This window comes from Battus philenor, unplaced genomic scaffold, assembly GCF_028537555.1.
Source record: "Battus philenor isolate CCGP_79_NKW_IND1 unplaced genomic scaffold, ilBatPhil1.0.hap1 SCAF_27, whole genome shotgun sequence".
In the NCBI taxonomy this organism is placed as follows: domain Eukaryota; kingdom Metazoa; phylum Arthropoda; class Insecta; order Lepidoptera; family Papilionidae; genus Battus; species Battus philenor.
In genome coordinates this window covers 8,770,175-8,790,752 of record NW_027181690.1, presented here as the reverse complement: position 1 = coordinate 8,790,752, position 20,578 = coordinate 8,770,175, and the positions used below count along the sequence as shown (strand labels likewise).

The 20,578-nt window shown below is 32.0% G+C and overlaps 1 protein-coding gene across 1 annotated transcript in view; it reads right to left on the bottom strand.

The window, feature by feature from the left end:
• shot (dystonin-like protein short stop) overlaps positions 1-20,578 on the bottom strand; it is a 178,429-nt gene that overhangs the window by 84,470 nt on the left and 73,381 nt on the right. The gene's annotated exons all lie outside the window — the stretch shown is intronic.

The following is a 20,578-nucleotide window of genomic DNA, read 5'->3' as shown; positions in this document are numbered from 1 at the left end:
CTACACAACAGTGGAAATGTGTTTTTGATCCTTTCAAGTTAAGTTTTAGAAAATTAAACTAGAATTTGTTACGTTACATCAAACAATAAAAAATAGACTTCCGATGCTATGAACCTATTTTAAGGAATTAGTGAGGTAACGCAAAGAAAGCGCAGCACAAAGACTAAAGTTCCGGCAAGGTTTATTTTTGGAAGAATTAAGCCCGGAGAAAACATTACGTGACGCCGTATTTCAACACAGGATTTAATGGTCCTGAACCGAAACACCTTGAGAACTGTTTATAAATAAATTCATAAATTTAAAAAAAAAATGTTATCTCAGACATAACTATTGTGTGAAATGAAAATCATTATATGAAAATATTATAACTGAGGATTAGAAATCGATTTGGGATCGATTAGCGAACTATTACCGCATAGTTTAGAATTTTAACGTCAACAATTCTTATTGTAAAAAGAAAGATTTCTCAGAAAAATATTTAAAGGCATCACAAAACCGAATACTCCAACATCCTACTAATATAATGTCTGAAATTTTGTATTAGTCTAAAAATTATGACAGAATAGTTCATAATACGTACATTTTCCGGTCATTATAGGTTAAATACAATAACGCATTTTTTTCTTTCATACTTGTATATACGAGTATATAAAAGTTTTCGTTAAAAAATCGCCAGTGTAACTTTACAATTTTTTTTTACAATTTGCACCAAGGGCATTACTTTAACATGTAAGTGAAAACAAATTTTCATTCATTCATACCACATCGCATTATTATTAAAAAATAATTGCAACATAACAGCTATTTTTTAACTTATTTTACAACGTAATAGAACGTTTGTGCTTAAACTTCACTTAGTAAATACGACTTTCGTAATATGTTTAAAATTAATATTAGTCGTATTTTGAAGGTAAAAAATATTTTTAAATAATTACGTTTCTGAATAGAACAATACATTGATCTATAAAAAGTCGAAGGTAACATTATTTACCCGGTAAACTTGATTTCTACGCGTTTGTGTTAATAATTATTAATATAAGTGTTAACTTGACACTGAGCACTTTTAGTCACAGTGTAAAGCGTTTCCCTATTGTCGCGTAAAGTGACATCCAGTTACTTCTGCATGTAAAACATTATCAGAGTATGAAAACAATAGAATCTCACGTTACAGTATCCTTGTTTCCTTTGACTTCATTTTACGTTACCTATGTTATTCTCTAAATGTAATTTTTGTTCAATTATTTTCGCTGACAAGCTAGAGCTTTCGAAAAAATGTTTTCTTAAAACACACACAATCTCGCGGTTGTCAACCTGTATTTTTTATTAATGGAATTAATCTAGTTTTAATCAAAAATATGTATAAAAGCATTTTTTCTAAGACTTTAATAAGGAAATAGAATCAGTTAAATTGTTATAATCGCCACATAAATATGTGCAGGTTACGTGACAGAACATTAAAAGTCACTGTTGTTGGCTTAATCAGCAGTACATGTAAAACAAAAACTAATTTTTGTTAGCGCCATTATATGTAGGTATGGAAGCACAAGCAAACTTTGATACATAGATAAACAACCTAAAAAACCAAAAAATGAGTGTTGCCAACGTTATGGCCGCAACTAATGTATGCAGCCGTGAATAATCCTACACATAATGTGGTTCAAACCACATCTGAACGCTTATATTCAGTTATCAAATAGTGACGCATCTACGAGTGCTGAAACTAAGCCACGTATAAGAGTTAATAATGAAATTAAAAAAAACATACAAGGTATTGTAAACATGCATTATATACAAAGTAAGCTGTTGTTTATTCGCTGCCAACTGCATAGAGGTTGGAATTAGCCTATCTATTGCATACGCCATAAAAATTATGTATATGTAAAATCACTTTGATAATATATTTTTTTAGTTTATTTAAGATATGCTATTTAGACGTAATTTAATATATAGGATTTGCTCCTCTATATGTAATAAATTACAACATAATCAGAAACATAACAATTGCGTAAATGTAATATAAAATGCTTTTTATCTGATTAGTAATTGTAAAATAGCACTGTAAGAGTTTTCACTAGAGAGAAAACTTTCTCCGTTCATTAACCACGCGTGTAAGGAATGTTGCGTGAGATGATTTTCATGGAAATACATAGAAAAATCTATTTTTTCCTCACGTTGATACAGATTTTATAAAGTAGTTATTGTTAATCGAAACGTTGATTAAATTTGTTTATTTATTGTAATTCGACCAACCTAAATGAACGATCGAATACTTACTAAAGTAACTTAAAACTGAATAACTGAATGGTATCCATTAGGCAGTTAAAAAAAGACGTGAGAAATTGGGTTAATTGGCTAGAAACTAGACGAACTAAATTTTACGGTAGATCCAAATAGAAACTTATCTTCAGTAGTAATTATATATATATATATATATATATATATATATATATATATATATATATATATATAATTACTACATATACTATAATAAAATTAAAACATAAGGAGGAGATTAGACGCCTATGGTAAAGGCCTATATCAGCAGCGGATATCTTACGACTGAAATGATGACAATTAAAACATTGGATAAACAAGTGACGTCATTGTTTTCAGTTATTTATTTTCTGAATGCGACGTCGAGTCTATCAGTAAAACATAAACGACCAGGAAACATTTTTCGGTGTAATTTTGCAAAAGCGTTTAAAGATAATATTTTACATTCAAGACTGGGGCAACCCAATTGTAACCCATTAGCACGCACCATACGCTTGCGACCTCGGCAGTGACCTTGCCGAAGCGACAGACGCTAATTATACATTTTTTTATATATTTCAACCCGCATCACATAATGAATAACGGCTGTAGGTACTTATTTTAGTTTAGTATATTTTAAACAATCAACTCATTTTAAAAATAACGAGAGGAATTGGAACATTGTCATCACCTGTTCATAGTGCGATTGGTATGAGTGTTATGCAAAAAAGTGCGCACAACCACAACTTTATTCTTCACTATTATAAAGATAGTACATATTTCCAAGAAAGACGGGGACGTTATAGACTGTTCCAGTTAAGAATCATCATCTCATTTGAACCGCAGGAGGTTTACTACGGAACATAGGTCTTTCTAGATTTCCAATTGGATCGGTTTGAAGCGACAAGCATTCAGGGACTTCCGGCAACCTTAACAAGGTAGTCTGTTGACCTTGTTAGTGGAAGTGCTACACTGCGCATGCTAGGTCCCAGTGGCCATATGTTCTGTCCACTACGTGGCCTGATCACTGCCATTTCAACTTGCTAATACTCTACGTCTACGGATCTCATTCCGGATTCAATCTCGTAGAGAAAACCCGCGCATTGCCCTGTCCATGGTTCGTTGAGCGACTATGAGCTTGCCAGTTAGTTCCAAAATGACACACAACGTTTTTCATCAATTGAATCATCATCGACCATCAATCCACCTGTCCAGATCTTCACCGCAACCAATTAGATTAAGTTTCCTGACCATTACCACTTTGACTTGTTTACATATCTCTTCAACCCTGATTCAATCTCAGAGAAATCCCGAGCATATCCGTTATTAAGCGACTGTGAACTTTGCCCAAATGATTTTTCATAAATTGAATCATCATTTTCCACCTGCTCAACTCCTCACCGTAATCAATTAAATCAAGTTCAGTGACCAGTTGAAGGCATACTTTTAAAATTCTGAACGACCATCAATAAGGTCTTTAGTAGTTTCAATCCATAACACATAAATATTATAAGCGAGTGTTTTCTTAGAGGTAAGGGAATATCTTGTTTGGGTCAGTAAATTCATAGCTACGTCTATCATTTCAAAATTTACTACTTAAAAATTTTGTGTAGTATATACGAGTATATATAAAAACACTTCCGAAAATATATAGCAACACTTTCAAAAATTCATCAAGATGGCGACCAATGGCAAGTGGTATTTAAGGCAGTCCGGAGGGCCAATAGAGAATTATAGTTCAAGGAACGGAAAGGTTCATCTGTTCCGACAAAACAAAAATCCCTAGAGCTAACATCACTAACTTCATCTGAAATAATAGTTATACGGAATTGCAACTTAATTCCGAAAAAATTATCATTACTTAAAATGCAAACGGCAGTGCAAAATTGTTCTTCTCTAGATAACACCTATCGGAAAGGACAGACTATAAATTGGGACGAAAGGCCTACAAATAAAATATTTGGTTAATTATAGTAATTATTTGTTCACACTTTTACATAGTGTAAACAAATAATTACTTATATTATATATTAAAAGAACACGTTTCCATACATCGCTATAAACTGTATACATAGGATTAAAACAATTATGTGCTCCAATTTCTCCATCTGTGTCGTCATTCTAACCAACACTAATCGATACACAATAATATAAAAATAACCCTTATAACTATACAGTTAAGAGATAGAATTGAATAAAGAAGAGAGGGCGCTAACGGCAAATGTCACAAATAAAAATAGGAAGCTCTGGCAACCGCATGTGAAAAGGTATAATTGCTGCCAAATTGTTCGGCTGAACGCGTTCGAATCGGAAGCTTAAATAACAATACACTTATAGAAAAGATCAAAGATATTTATTTATTTATATTTTATTTACAAAGGTTAAGATGAAACGTCCACACAAAAATGTCGAAAATTTTCAATCACATTTTTGAAAATATTTATAAAAGAGACCAGATTACGTATTACGGTTTAATATGTAATGGAAACGAAAAAGCATCGATACTGATAGAACTCTGAATATCCACTCTCCTTTACACTATATGCACAAAGCGGAATTTTGATTTTGTTGTCACATCCAGAATAAGCGGTGACAACTTAGAACTTAATCACTAGAAAGGAAGATGGAAGGCGTTCACAACGTTGAAGTCCCATGCGCTAGTTCGATCAGTTCCGATCCACGCTCAGGAGTCATTGAAATACACATAAAGACCAGCATAGATGGAGTAATCTTCCCAAAAAGGGTCACAATCTTTAATAGTGATCCAACGCAAAGAGTATAATATCCTTATATTTTTATATCTTTCATACGATTTAAAATAAATATAACAACACATGTACAGCGAACAGATATGTAAGTTAGGGATAAATAAATAAGTCATTTAAGGAAAATTAATACATGTATGAGGGTCATTGCTACTGCATTGGACACTCGCGTGATTGAGTCCGAGCGCCAGACAGCAATGCATTATCGCACACAGAGGTGGGTCGATGAATTAATCAAGGTGAATGGATAACATTTTCATGAGCCTATGCGACATATAATAGCATATCGTAGACATGAAATACTTTCCACGTATAGGATATATGTTAATTTGATTAATGAGTCTTTCGTATATATCAGGGTTACTCTAAAAGATCGAATCAGGAGTAAGAAGATCCATAGACAAACGAAATTGATCGACATAGCCTATCGGATTACTTGAAGAGATAGTGGGTATATTACATATAGCGCAGAATTGAACATATTAACTTATATGTTTGGGCTAAATTCCAAATTCACTGATATCCCAAGCTACCTAGTAGTGGACAGGATATACAGCGCGCAACTGAAAGCCGCTGAAGCCTTAAGGTTCTATAGTGGAAATAATTCACCGGCAAACGCAGAGTAGAATGTTCACGTCAAAGTTGAACAGGCGACATTGTTAAGGTCGTCGATAGACGGTGAATAAAGGCTTCTTTGGATAGAAAATTTATGAAAGCCTATGTCCAACTGTGGACGCTATACTGCTGAAATGTTTATGATGCCACAGCAAATATTACTCTATGTTTAGGTTGTGTATTCATAGCTTTAAATTGAAGTTAAAAAAATAAATAAAGGGTCGTTAAACGTAAGCGGTTATTGCGAATAAAAAAATAGTTGATAGATTAAATTAAGAATGATGTCAGACGGGGACCCGGCGGCCGTGTCAGTGTAAACACACTGCGAGGTCACACGGAGCGTGATTTATTTGTGATGATGACGATCACTAGCAGGTCACACTAAGTGTAGCACTTTTTTTTAACAAATCCATTTACTTTATTTCATGTCAAGTGTAAAATTGACGACGTATTTTTTACTTAGCGAACAACAGACATAAGAAATAAAGATTGTTGAATCATTGCAATGTATTATTTAAATGTATTATGTTAAATAGTACCAAGACATTTCTGCTTCAGACTTGCAGTAATTAAGTCTGCAGACAAATTGGTGATTTTGTATCGGCTGATCACTTTTTTGAAATTATTTAAACACAATCATTACCTTTTACGTTTACATTAATGCAATAAATAAATAAATCTAGCCTAAAAACAAATCTAAACTAATTTAATATTTCGACTAAAAGACTATTAGATATACTGTTCGGTGTTAAAAATAATTTCTCGTCTGTGGACTATATGAAACAAAATAATAAATATATTTCGAGAATGTAATCCATTTTCAAAAACAAATTCCAACGACGGCTTGATAAAATAAGGAAAATAAATGATCGAACAGACAGAAATAGTACCAAGGACAATTCAGTTAATTATATCACATTTAATTTATATTTCGAATTGTTTATTCCTTTGTTAATATTGTGAAGTTCGGAGTTGAAATATAACATTAAATTAAATTGCAATAAATACTTTCCCAGGCACAGAAACGTGTTCACGCTAAGATGGGAGACGGCTAAGAATTCGAACACGTGGGGGGAACAAAACGAGATAGACTTACATAGGAAATTCACTGAAACTAAAGGATTAACTGGTAAGCTCAGGGACATACTTCCACCCGTAAGAAGGACATACTACATTTAAGAATCTGGACTCAGTTTTGCAGATTAGGAAGTAGAGGGCAGGCAACTTTTGATACTTTTTTTAAATCTAGTAGAAAAACCAATTTATTTACTTAAAATCTATGTCCAACTGAGTACGACCTAATGCTGAATGCCAAAAAATAGTACAGGTCGGGTAAGATATCCAGTGAATAGGAAAAAAAAAACACTAATGAAAAATAAATAAAGCTAATATAAACAAAACAGAAAGTAATATAAATATGCAAAGATTGTTTAATCGTGAAAGTAAATAAGTATTTTAATTAAGGTGGTTTTATATTATAATTAGAATGCCCCCTTCTATAGATATGACAGGTGACAGCTAGAGGCCCCCAATAGAGAAGTCCATTTAAAAAAAATGCTAAAATGGCAATGAAAAGACACATTATTTAACATGAGTAATTTAGGATATCTATAATACCTACAGTAATTCCATATCTGATTACTTCAAACTTATCGTATATTAAAATATATATCACACATGTAATAGATAAGAAGATAACTAACAAGGTTCCGTTGTAAGTTGAACGAAATTAGATGTTGATTTCACTTGTTATTGACCTTACAATAGGTTATCCGCATCAGAAAGCAGTATATGAAGGTTATTGTTATAATAACTTTACTTGATTGGTTCTAACTATATTACGACTTAGTCACGTGAATGTATGTTTATGTTTAAGTAAATTTTAATAAATTTTAGATAAAAGGAAGTATCTCAAAGTTAAATTCTTCATAATATAAAAAATACATTTAATGTTACATCAAGTAATCGTGTAATGACTAAATTATCGGAAGTTTAGTCGGAGTGAAAATAAAGAAGTAAGTAAGTAGTAAGTAAGTCAATGTAAGAACCTAAAAAAGATTTAATAAAAAAATGTTTGCAATTAAAATAATACTATTTTTAATAACATATACAATAGAAAAAAATTACATTGATTAAAAAGATACATTTACTGATGTCATTAATCTAAATCAGTGTTTCTCAAAGTGGCCCACGCCCCACAGGGGGGCAATTTGATTATTAAATGGGGCCAATTCGAAAATAGATTCGACGCGAGTCAACTCTTTCGATTTAATATAAAATTTATTTATGTTACATAGGGGGACGTAAAAATTTTAGAAAAGTTAAAGTGAGGCATAGCATAAAAATAGTTGAAAAAAACTGACCTTAATCATTATTCTCATGATTAATAATTAATAAAATTAAAATGATTATGTGCCTGTCTGTACGCGACAGATTCAATAACCATAGCATCGAATCGCCGTGGAAATACGGTAAATTATTAGGTAAATCCCCAGGAAAGATTTAAAAAAAAATCTTTGTTTTATTTTTCAGTTTATGCGTGAGGAATAAAACTGGCTTTTTATTTAGAATTTTAATTAGGCTCATAACACAGCAGCTAGTGAACGAGTACACTTAGTATTTAATAAAGACAATTGTAAGGATATTCAATGGCAAAACTAAGACAATACATTTTCGAGCCTGAATAATAATTAACATTGAATTTCCTCAAGAAACAACTACGTTGTTGGAGCGATTTATATTTATAGAGATATTGGGTATAACATTCAATTTTATTGTTAATTATGAGGATCAAATAACTAGAGACGCAGAATTTTTATTGTTTCGATCATACTATTGTGTATATTATTAATTAACGTTCGTACGTAGTTGTCTTACGACTTGTTTTAAACAGTACACTAGTACTAAATGTTACTTTTACGAAAATCACACTACAAGACAGAAAGTAATGTAGTGATTAAACATTACCGTGTTATTTTATAGTTATTGTAATAAAAACAATATTATTTTTTGAATTTAAGACCATAAAAATACTTATTGTTTCACATTTTATTATATAATAGTCAACTGTTTATAAATATGTAAATGTAAAGCTATTAATATGAAATTTAAATGTAGTTAAAGTTTTTATTAAGTCAAATCGATTTATTAATATCGATTATTATTAACTCGCTAATATATCGAGTTGTTGATAAAGGTAACTTGTCCTTTTTCAGGAGAAACTGGTTTGTATTTAGGGTTTAATGTTTATTTCGATTTCTCTCGCTGTTGCCAAATAACGGTAAACGCTCGAATGAATTTAAAGGCGTCCCAATTAAATGTAACGAATCTTTATTAAAACACAACATAAATCATTTAATTTAAAAATTATTTATTCTCTTTATCTATGTTTGCAAGAATTATGTTTACATAGCAGTAAACATCGATAAACCTCGCCCTTTTTGAAGATAAAATTTAATTTAAATTTGCTTTGCAGTTCGATGCAAACGTTCGTCTAGATTACACTCGAAAATGATATAATAATCAAAATAACTGTTATAAAACCTTCTTAGAAAAATAAAGCACTGGCACTCAACACTTATTCGCACTTCGAAATTCGTTTTGTTTTTAAAATTCGAATCGTTCGAACGCGGAGCGCTCAGTCCAGCGCGGCGTACGGCAGCACGCGGTTTCGTTCGCGGTAAACTAAAAAAAGTCGTGGCCGAGAATCGTCATCGCAACGAATTACTATCTATTCGCGATGCAACGTCCTCTGTGACGCAACAGTACGCTTAGAAATCCTCGCTTTATCATTTTTTGTTTATGTTTTTGTTCGATTCAACCATGACTTTTTTATAATTTTTCCTCTAGTATTTACCTTGCAACGCGGTTGTGTTTCTTTCCCATATTTATCTAGTAGTAAAACGAATTTTACTATATCGTATTCTTGCGATTTATGTCAATATTGTTTAATATGATTCAAATTCATGCAATTTTGACCATGAAATTACGGAAATTAGAGTCAAATGCATACAACAAGATCAGAAATTAACTCTACGCGGGGAATCCCCCTAATGCCCCATCATACTAATGTCCTTACTGTTAACTACACAAATATTATTATTGAAATAATCCAATAATAATAAACAATAATCTTTTTTTTAATTTGGTATTCAAAAGTTGAAAAATTCAGAATACATAGAAACTACAAGAAAATTTTATACAACCTTTTCATATTACATGAATTAAAAAAAATATATTTTCTCTTAACTTGTATTGTAATTATTTCAAATATTTAATTAATAAAATAGTAATGCTATTTTGTTATTCAGTATCTGTTAAGAGACATCAGAATATTTTTTATTGTATTGTGATGTATGTATACTAAATGAATTATTGCAAAACGCAAAAAGCTAATATATAACAACAATTATTTTCATTTCTTGAACATTTAATTATTCATTAACATATATTTATAACTTTATATAGCGGATATATACGTGACAAAAATATCCGTGTATTACCGAGTCGAGAAACAGCCCTTCATGTTTTATATTTACACGAGTTATATCACACCGCTTATACACCTGACTAATTATGCAAGCCAATAAAACGTACCGTTTCATAAACACCTTGACGTGTAGTGTATTACAGACTGTGATAAAGTTTTAGTTAAAAATGTTTTAACGAATTTTACGATGAAGGTGATATATGTACTAACTCTATAAATAAATTAATTTGCATGTGTATATTTAATAGTTTCGTGGATTCTCATAAATTTAAAAAATTATAGGCACACATTTTAGATTAATCTCATATATAATAAGACAAGAAATGAAACAGTTTAATTATTGTATCGTCATCATTATTTGCAACGTTTTGCTGGCTGGTTTGTCATCCTATGGAAATCTTTTAGTGACTAGTAGCAATCTTTCATAATTAATACATAAAAATAGAATTATGTAAGCTTGTACATTGGGTATCGAACCCGCGACCTACAATCGCAAGTCTTCTCTACCGCTAGGTTACCACTGTTCAGATATAATCTTACCATAAATTAATGAATTATCTCCTCGTATTATTACTCTCATAGAAATTAAAAATACTGGAAAACCGTACTAAATGAACAGCGGGTTTAGATATTCACAGACCAACCACAGTAAATCCACCCACGCCTCGTCAGCCAGTCTATTCAGATCATTAAAATGTCTTTAAGTAAATTGCTTAGACTTGATTCAATCTGCATTAATGACGGCACACCGTGACAAACAATCCTTGACACTGCGCGTGTGACACGATAAACACTGTGTCACCACAATGGGAACGTTTGAAAATTATTCAAATTTTAAAAATCGAATTCAAATATACATACAATAAGAGCGGGTTTACTGCAACAAGTTCGGGTAAATAATTTAAATCAATAAATTGAATTTAATCTTTAAAATGAAGAAAAATATAAGTGGAATAAAATCGTAAACTTTATTATACTAAAAAGAATTTATAGAAAATAAACCGGACGTTTAATAAATCCTCGATGGTTGTATTTATGTCATCGACAAAGATAATATTTGTCGTAGAACATTGAATGAGGAATGTAGAGATCTGTGGATAGCCGAAGAAGCAGTTTAATAGATTGTCAAGTTGAGTTGGGAGTGGGCAGGCTAGATGGCACGCAGAACAAATGGAGTTGTGACCATGGATTAGAATATGCAGCGTAGGACCCACCTACAAAGAGAACAGATGACTTTGAGGTCATCGAAAGCCGTTGGACGTAGGCCTCTGTACCCGCCATATAAGAAATCTATGTGCGAGGACTACGCCCAGCAGTGGACACCCGTGAATTGTCATTTACCACTTCACCATGTTTGAGTTGAACATACACTATTTTATATACACAAGTGTATAGTACCCAGCGATAAATATTGCACATCGATTTTTCGAAAGAGACGATCAGCTAATTTCGGCTTCGTAAAGCGTTATATTTGTCTCACGAAATACCGACAAAAAGTCACATAGATAGTATGGGACAGTGATAGTGCTCTATGAAGCCGAAATTAGCCGATTGTCTCTTTCCAAAGGTCGATGTGTAATATATTTATCGCCGAGTACTGTAAGTATGCATTTGAATTAAAAAAATTAGAACTCTCTCCAGAAACTCTTTCATTTAAGACGTAAGTCTACAGTTGGACATAAATTTGCAACAAGACCGGTTGTAAGATGACGTAGATTATTATATTTATATACGTAAAATAAACATGAAATTCTCAGTTATCTTTTAGTACACATCAGTTAGCTTATGGCGTTGTTGAATATGTCACGACTCTTATAAGGAAGAGACGCAGGTAACCCGTTCGCTAAGCCACATAACTTGATATAAATTTTATTTAGCCGAGCGTACATAACCGGCGCCTACTTGCCCGCCCACGGGATGACCTAAATTTAGACTGGCTTAGGGGTGCCAGACGTTATAAATTTTGTAAGGGCACGATAACTGCGCAGTACATCATTGCATGCAATGCACACATTACTATAAATAAAAGCGATGTATATATCTTCAGGGTTGTCAAAACTATGACATAGATTAAAAATAAAATAAAATTCATACGATTAAGTAATTTATTTAAGATCTGAAAAGGTCCTATTAAAAAAAAAATCAATGCTATGAGTCAAGCCAATGTGTTATGGTTTAGAGACAGTATGATAATGTGAATACATCAGATACTGAACTAATGTCTTTTATAATTTATCTTTAATAGTATACATCCAGTATCACTGCAAGACAAAGGCCTCCTCAAAGATATTTATGGAAAGATAAACCATAATTGCGATGGTTGGTAGGCAGTTTGACGATCGAAGTGTATTATGATAAGAAGACGTTGCCATCCTTTCGAAATTCGCTTGTGAGTTGTGTCAATTCTATATACAATAATAAATGCACAAAATGTGAATTATATAAGATTGTATCCCGCAAATCGAACCCACGACCTATGATCGCAAGTCTCATTCCTCTACCGCTGGGCTACCATAGCTCACCCCGTTATAACATAGTAAGTTTAAAAGTGAAAAAAATAATGCGTTATAAGGAGACATATTAACGCGTTATACTGTGTTACGGGGGGCTACAATATATATATTTTACGGTATATTTAATGAATTTACTCAGTTAACTCGCAATTTAAATAATTGAATAATATATTTTTAAAATTATTATGAATCTAGACATCTGGGACCTTTATGGCCTTCTTTTGGCGAATAAACAGTAAAAGGGCGCGGAAGTAACAAGTAATTTCTAGATATTTCGAAATCCAACTAAAAATATTTGGTGCTACCTTATGAACTGTAAATAGAAATAATATTTTATAACACAGAGGCGTGTATCATAAAATTAAAGCCTGTTACAACCCTAAATATGAGAAAACCACTTGCAACGGAATACACGTATTCGATTTGAACGATCTCTGTTTTGGCGGGATTACGTAACGGACAATTAAAACGGAGAAATAATTGGCGTGCGGAGGCGATGCCTTCATACGCACTTATGCAGAGAGACAACCTCAGTTGCAGAAAAATATTTACAAACATTCAGTAAATTGTTGTTGCAGCAAAATGTTTTAAAAGATGTGTAATATCGTATGTTCCTCGATGTATATGATTAACTTTACGTTTTTATAAATTTCTAATCTATATTTACTGTAACTTGCTTTCATTTCCGTTTATATATTTTTTTTTTAGCTTATATTTTCAAAAAGAAAACTGTATAATTATTTCTAATTTAAACAAAAATGTTGTGCACATCTGACATCAATGTATGCACCATTTTAAATAAATATTTTCGTATTTATTCGTGTTAACGTGGTTGATGTAACTCATATTGTAAAAAAATTACTACTAATACATTTTTAACATTAATAAATGACATCAATAAAAGAGCTATTATTATATATAAAACAACTTCTATATAAAGTCAACATTTCGGCTCATAGACGACCACTACAAGAATTAGGCCTCCTTCAAAGATATCATATTGGGGGTATTCCCCTTTTTATTATTACCATAATCGCAACGCTTGGCAGGCGGGTTGACAATAGCAGTGTGGTATTACGGTATGCAGAGAACGCTGCTGCCCATCCTCTGCAAACATTATTAAGCAGTATCATTCCTATATAAATAATGCATAAAGTATGATTTATATAAGATTGTAACTTGAGATTCGAACCTGCGATTTACGGTCATAAGACAGTCCTCCACCGCTGCGCTACTGCTGCTCTATGTAATGTACAATAAAAAAACATTGACAGCCTAACATCCTTTTAAAACAATACTGTATTCTTGACCTCTGTGTAAAAATCATGCAGCATTCATGTAGTTGTTGAGGTTTTAATTAAAAAACATTTCTGATAAAAGTGAAACGAGTTGTGTTGTAACGGGAATGTTAAATGATATGTTGGGATTCGCAGAGTCCAGGGTCGAAGATCAGATGTACGACAATTATAAATAACTAATTAAAGGAGAGAAAGGCTTGGGGAGTGTAGGCTTTAAGAAAGAGCTCTATAACAGTGGACTCCAGTGGACTAAAACATTAAAATACTAATGAGCTTGTTAAAGTTATCAACATAACTGTAAATATATCAACAGTAAGTAGTACAGCTGTAAAAACTTAAATAGTGTGAATGTATAATATATATATATATGTATACATTTGTTAGCAAAAAAAACTCTAATCTTTTTACACCGATTTCCTATCAACACGTATAAAGTCATCATTCTGTAATATGTAATATTAATTTATTTTTGCAATTGGAATGCGACTGACTATTAACTTTTGACAGTAGTAGTCTGCAGCGACAGAGAGTAAAGAATAAAATTTGATAATATGTAATAATCCGAATTGTAAAACTGTTTTCTTTACTGTTTAATCATAACGTTAATTTATTATTTCTGAAACCATTTTTGATATAGTGAACCACATATGAAAGCAAATAAGTTATATATTCCACATTTTTAGACTTTTACACATATAGCCAATCATTCTGTGTAATTTGGCATGCGCGTATTTACTTAACACATTATTTCTTTAATGAAATCTTTCTTTTACGATCGAAATATAATCTATCTACGATTTTGCTTGTTGATAACTTGCTCTAGAATAATTAAAGTATGTGTAGTATGTATCATGTAAGACGCTTATAGCAGAGCATAGATTTCTACCAAAGATCGCCACGATGACTAGGCAAATAGACCTTATCTAATTTATCCGAAGTCTCTCAATTTTCTATCAAGTGTTAAAGATGGTTGGCCATGATTTACTTTATAAAGTAACAAACAGCTTTATGTGGCTTTTATCGTATTTTATTAAGTTAAAAATAATAAAAGTGATAGAGTATTGAAAACTTTTTATGCGCTGCATATTGCGGTGTTGGACGGTGTGAATGACCCGCGCATAGACAAAAAACCTACGTCTGCGGCTAGACTAGAATGAAATCCAGAAACCGGAGACATGCGCCCAACAGGCTTATGAATTATTGTAAGGATTCTCCTGTGCGGACGTCGACCTTTCGTTTGACGACCGGAACGGAAATGTTATTAATTCAGTTTGGATCCGTGTTACTCTAGCACGTATAAGATACAAATTTAATTGTTTGTAATGAAAGGATATGTCATAACTAATTTCAAATTCAAATGACTAGTATGTAATATCGTAACCTATACCTTGCAGTGATCTATCGACTGATATGATAAGGATGTGAGGGTATTCTTATAAATGATTTTTACAAATAGGCGTCATCTTGCTAAAGTAGTAGCAGATCGGTATTTCGAGCCCATGGTAGCTTACAACGTAAAATAATTGACCATTTAAAAGTACATGTAAATGCCTACCAGGATAAAGATTTTTTGAATTTTAAAATTAAGGATACCTCTACAAAACACAGTTTTAATGTTAGTAGTTGAAGGGCACTCTACAATAGAAGGACATGTGAAAGGTATGACACCTACAAGTAACATATATATATTCAGCTTGATCTAATAACAAAGATAGTCAAACAGTTTGTAATAAGTATTATTTTCTCTTAAGTTTAACTTATTATTAAATGCAGCTTACACCGTCCGAGATAAGCATTAATGATATTCTCCAGATCGGATGCGTTATCTGTAGTGCGCAATTAAACCAAGTGATTTTTACATGCGTAGGTGCAACGGTTTTCATATAGAGGCGAGTCATCGGTGTTTGAGTCATGGAAATTTGCTTCGCTGGGATTTAATATTATCGCAATTTTTTCTACACACGAAGCTAAATAATATAGGAATCTCAAGGTTGTGATCCCTTTTATGAGATAAAACTTTGGATTTTATCTGGTTTTTTTTCAGTCGATAGACGAACTCTGCATGGTATAAGCCTCCCTCAGTTGCCAATATGACCGATCTTGTGCTGCCTGTAACCAGCGACTTCCTGCAACCTTAACTACCACCATTTGCGGTCTACCTAGTGTGGGATCTACCCACGTCTCCCTTTACTGGCATGTGGTCATTTAAGAAAATTTCGGTTCTAACGTCCATCGATTCGACGAGTGATATGCCCCACCCACTACTACTTCAGATGAGCAGTACTTCGAGCTACGTCGATGACCTTGGACATTGTCCTCTCCATTGATTTAAGTGTGTATTATGTGTCTACCCTACGATATTCAGTTTCGAATGAATACAATTACTATTTTTTCTTAAAATAAACAGTCTATAATTATTTTCGCAAAATATTTAATGTATTTATATGTATATATATATATGTGTGTGTGTAATATATATATACAAAGATATATATATGTACATATATATATATATACATATATATATATATATATCCTTGTATTTATCCACAAGGCCCAAAATTACGTTTAAAAGAGAAAAAAAATATAGCACAATGTTATTAATAAATAATTTCGACATTTCTGATTTACAGATAACTAACTATCGATTAATGTGGGAGTTTACCTTTTGTATTTCAGACAGATAAAATATGATTTAAAAGTCGTGATGTAAAATCAATTTTAGTGACATCAACCTCATGTGAACTTCTTAAAGATTTATTATACCGTTCAAAACAATACCATGTATAGGCTCTATCTAATTGCTGTAACCATAGAGTACCATTTATTACCTACCCACGTACAGAATAACGCGCTTATCCAGACGTACGTGGGTGCACCAGTTCTGTAAACAGCGATGATTGTGTCATTCGACTATTATTTCGTTTTAAATTACTTTGCTGGTTTAAGTAGTTTTACTATTTTCATTGGCCATGTTCATGACGCTCTTACCCAGGCTTTTAGATAAAAGTAAAGATGGAATCGGCAGATCGTGCGTTGTAAAGATAAAATCCGGACACTAGTATCAACGAAAAGGAAGGGTCCAGGGTCCAATTGAGGAAAGCCATATAAAAGGTCGACGATATTTCAAAAGATAAGTACCCTCGATATACGCGGAAGGAGGCCTACACTCAAAGAGGGATCAAGTCAAAGAAAACAAATACAAAAGATATAAACGACATTACGTGAAATGTGTTTTTTTATATAACTGGCTTAATTAACTAATATTTCTTTACTGTCTATTTCTGCAGATTTTGTACTGTCATAATTTATTGGTCTGTCCTATAGAAAAAAAAATATTTTGGAGTGACCAATTAATTTTTGGAAAAAAAATGTCAAATAAATAAATTTCAACATTCAAAGATGAACACGATTGGTAAAAGACATGAAAATTATAAATAAAATTAAGTGAAATATTGTCAACTTACGATATAAAACTTTTTATTAAATGTATTAATGCAACCATCTCTTAAGAAGTTGCATTAATGAATAATGCATCTTTTATTATGTTCCAAAACTTTGATTACTTTTATCTATGAGATATTTTGTATGATCTTCTAAATAAATTATATTGTAGGAACGTGTAGAATATAGTACAATAAATTTTGGCTACTTTTATACTAACATATGACGATGACTGTGCAAAAATTTCTCTAAAACGTATAATTGTATTATATACGATATTTTATTTGTGCAACGTAAAAATTCAAGTCATTAAGTTATACTACTACTATGCTTCTAGAACAATAAAAGAGGGCGATAAAACCGGACTATTATGGAGTCTGGATTATTATGTGCTTGTGTTCCTTAAAAGTAGCTTAAAGTGTACTTTACTGACTGTACTAGTCAGATGATATCAATGCCTACACTGAATCTCGACTTTGCAACGTGAATAGGTTATGATATTTATTGTGCGGCAATCGAGTGACTGGCTCGCAAACCAAATCGAATTAGAATCGAGTTTCCGGATTGCATAACGGTCGTTACATTTTATTGCGTCCGTTTCTATTAATCGATTTAGTTATACACGCATACATACATCGATATTTTATTTAACTGTATTTTTTTATTTTAAATAGCATAATAGTAATGTTAATATTAGGGGAAACGGAAAGCAATGTTGTTTCTGCCGACATATTTTACAGCAAAAACGATTAATTTTTACCGCTCCGGCATTGAAAATTTGTATAATACATGACAAAGGCTTATTGATAACGAAGGCTAATATATTGTTGATTAGAAATAAAATCTAACATAAAAATTTGTCGTGAAAATTTAACTTAAGAAACCGTTTTTATTACTTGTACAATGAAAAAGTCTTTTTTATTTTCACTAAAAAGCCGAAATGAATAAACAAAAGATTATCGTACACGAAAAATTGATACACTATTTCATTAAGGACCTGAGAAAGATCTAGAACGATTAGCTATATTATAAATATGTGCTTTTCCAATCGCATTCAAATACATTAAGTTTAATTCAAGCCTTTGTAGCAGTAATACAGGATGTAACAAAAGACTTGTCTTCAGTTTAACTGTGTAAAACTAATATTTGTAAAGATTATTAAGGGCTTACAGGTTTAACAAACATTATTAAATAGACGTTTTAAAGAGGCAACCGAGGGGACCTTGACCTACTTACTCCGCAGTAGGCGAGCCACTGGTTCCCGAACCACTCTAGTCCAAACAATCAGACCCCTAGGTCCGGTTGCGAACCGATTGAAACAGTGTGTCACTTTAACAGGAAGATTACGAAAACCATTATAATGAAGATGATGTACGATTCTAGTTCATTTGTGTAAATCTTGCAGCGAATCATTATTGTCCGCTAATCTAAACACGTCAGGTAACCAATTAAATCGTTCAACGGACAATTTATGTAGTCGAAAGTATGCGCTTAACTATTCGCCGTGGTTAACAAATCCATACTCGAAGAGTTGAAGATAGTAAAGAAAACTAATGTTTCAAACATTTGCCTATGAATGTTAGTGTTCTTCGGACACTGTCGGAAAACATAACAAGATTCAAAGCTCATTGTAAGAGACAAAGGAAGTGTAAATCTATGCGCTGATTATACCAAATCTGTACCACTATTAACATGAATGTTTCCAAGTGTACATGTCGCTTAGAACGGAACTTAGAAGAATATCGTTAGAGATACGACTACTGCATGATTGAGTCAAAATCCTTAACATTGTGGAAACGACACAAGAAGAGTCACTGTGAATTTGACTTTCTAATTAGGAACAATAGAAACCTACGTAAGTAGAAAATTGATACCTGTAAAATTTGTATATATTATATCAATGTCTTGACATTTCAGAGATACTCATAAAAGATTAAATATTTGTTCCATTGTTACAATAATAATTTAAAAAAAAATTCGTTACGAATGAGAGCGTACCATTCGTCAAGTGACATTGGCTGAGACGCCGTTTGGCCTCTATAAGGTGTTTTAACTGAATGTTTGTGTATTTATTATTCAAATTCGCTCGCCGGCGTAACCGAGGTCCGGCGTGCGATGACATCACTCGTGTTGATTAGGTAAACTGTGTGGAAGCCGCGAGAATTCACGAACAACCGCGAACTGAACATTCTACATTTATTTAGACCAACGGTTATCCTGAGATATCTTTATTTAATTCCAAAATTCGCTTTTTAAAACTCTTCATACATTTGAATTTATGAAAATGAGAAGGCTATCTTGTGTACCTCTTACTGGCGACGAATCTTAGAGTAACTGGCTCTATTTCATTTATAATTATGTTGGTTCGAAAGTATTGACACTTCGTTTTGACTGTTATAATTAGATTATGTGTAATCTTGTTTTTATTAATGAGATATATAGATGAATTACTGCGTCTGTACAGGGTGGATTGTAATAACAAGTGTTAAAGCTTGAAAGAGATAAACGTATAGTTCTTAATTTTTATCCTTTTTATTAGAAAAAAAAAACATCATATTTCAGAGTGATCATTACAAACAAAATGATTGTTGTATATTTTTAACCTTTTCAAGCCTATTTTCCTAAGACCAACTATTCTGTATAAGCTGCCATTATAAACACATTACTATATTCGATTTTAAAGGAATATAGCTTAAGTTAAACTTAAAGTTTTCAATAGGTGTATATAGTAAGTCTCCTAGCTATGCTTTTAAATTCAAGGCAGTGAAAAGTAAGAATTTTACACTTCTACTTGTGGCATTTTACATACAACGTTTTAAGGATATTTAAAGAATTATAATTATTTTTTATTGAATTTAAAAAAAAAATTATTATTGTAAAAGTGCGTGAATGTAGATTATATCAAAAAAGTAAAAAGCAAAATGTATTAGACTGTACTGAAGTATTTGAAAAAAGAACAGACGAAAGTTCACTTAACAATATGGTAAAATATTCCACAATTAAAAATAATTTAAATTACTCTTCCACAAATCAGATGTTTGTATCGAGTCATTCTTACGTCATACCTATGACCTCATAGAATGCGTCACCGTGTACGAGGTTATATAAATTCTTTTGTGATGAATTTATTTTAAAGTATATGAATAAACTTTACGGATCTGTTATTGAATTCGTCAAGATGTCTTAAGATTCATCATTGTA